Raw genomic sequence first — 1561 nt, 5'->3', positions numbered from 1 at the left:
CAATTTCTATGTTTGTAACATTGCAATTTTACTCTTCATTTTTTCATGTCAAATGTACTTTTGCCATGGCAAATTTCTACGTTTTTGCCCTGGCAAATTTTACTTCATTTTTCCATGCCACATTCTACAATATTCTCCACAGCAAATTTACTTTCAAATACATGGCAATTTCTATGTTTGTAGCATGGCAAATTTACGTCATTTTCCATGGCAAATATTTACTCTACTTTTGCCACGACAAATTTCTACGTTTTTTTGCCATGGAAAATTTTACTTTATTTTGCCATGGCAAATTCTACAATATTCCCCATGGCAAATTTTACTTTCAAATACATGGCAATTTTTAGGTTTCAAGCACGGCAAATCTACTTTTTTTTCCACGACAAATGTTTACTCTACTTTTGCCATGGCAAATTTCTATGTTTTTTCCATGGCAATTTTACTTTAAATGATATGGAAATTTTTACTTTATGTTGCCATGGCAATTTCTACAATATTTCTTCTCGGCAAATTTTACTTATAAATTTTACACGGCAAATTTAATTTTGTTCCAATGCCAGATTTACCTATATTGCCATGGTAAGTTTTAAACCTTTTACATACATGTCAAATACATAACATGACATTTTTTCCAGAAAATCCATGACAATTTTAATTTCAAGTCCATGGTAAATTAACCTTTTTGCAGCCATGGAAAATCAATCTCACGGTAATTTAACTCCATAGAACATGACATTTATTCCTTTTTCCCATGGAAATTTTGAAAACCCATGGAAAATTAACTTAAATCCCACAGCAATTTAACGTTACAACCATGGAAAATGAACTTTAAATTGCATGGCATTTCCATGGAGCTTCTGTTGACCCCGTTCACCTTCTCCTTCGTAGCCACGGGAACTGATTCTCCTGGAACATTGTACTGAGCGTCTAGCTATGCTGATCGTACTGTGCTGTGACATCCCAAATTTTAAATTTGGATTGTTATACACTAGATCATTATTGCATATCATATTTTATTGCATTTTGGCTAGATCCTAGAAATTCTACGCAACTCAAGGACCCACAGAGAGAGTTAGGGATTTCGTTATTTTCATATTTGAGTTTTCTCAAATTTTGAAAATAGGATCATTTGATTTTAATTATTTTATATTAAAATAATTCAATTATAAAAATAAGAAAATGACTTTCCCAAAATAAAGAAATATTGGAGATTTAATAATAAAATCAAATAAGATTTTATTTCAGAGTTTATCGCTATTTTATTTTGAATTAGAAAAAATGCATGTTTTTCAAAATTGCATTTAGGACCAAATAAATGTTTACCTTGTCCGGCTTACTTTTAAAGGACGGGGAAAATTTATTTCGGGATTTTTGGAGTCTGTTTAGTATTTCTTTTATTTGTTTTTCTGCGTGAAATTATTTAAAAAAAGAACCGACCTACCGGGCCGTGTCCGTCCCGGACTCCTGGCTCGGTCGGCCCTTATAAGCCGGGAGGCCGCCCCGCTAGCCCAGCCGCCCGCCCCCAAAACCCTAGCGCTGATCCGCCGCCGCCGCTGCGAGC

The sequence above is a fragment of the Triticum aestivum genome, chromosome 3B (genome assembly GCF_018294505.1).
Source record: "Triticum aestivum cultivar Chinese Spring chromosome 3B, IWGSC CS RefSeq v2.1, whole genome shotgun sequence".
Classification (NCBI taxonomy): domain Eukaryota; kingdom Viridiplantae; phylum Streptophyta; class Magnoliopsida; order Poales; family Poaceae; genus Triticum; species Triticum aestivum.
The sequence above is the reverse complement of the archived record's forward strand: the minus strand, read 5'-3'. Positions refer to the sequence as shown.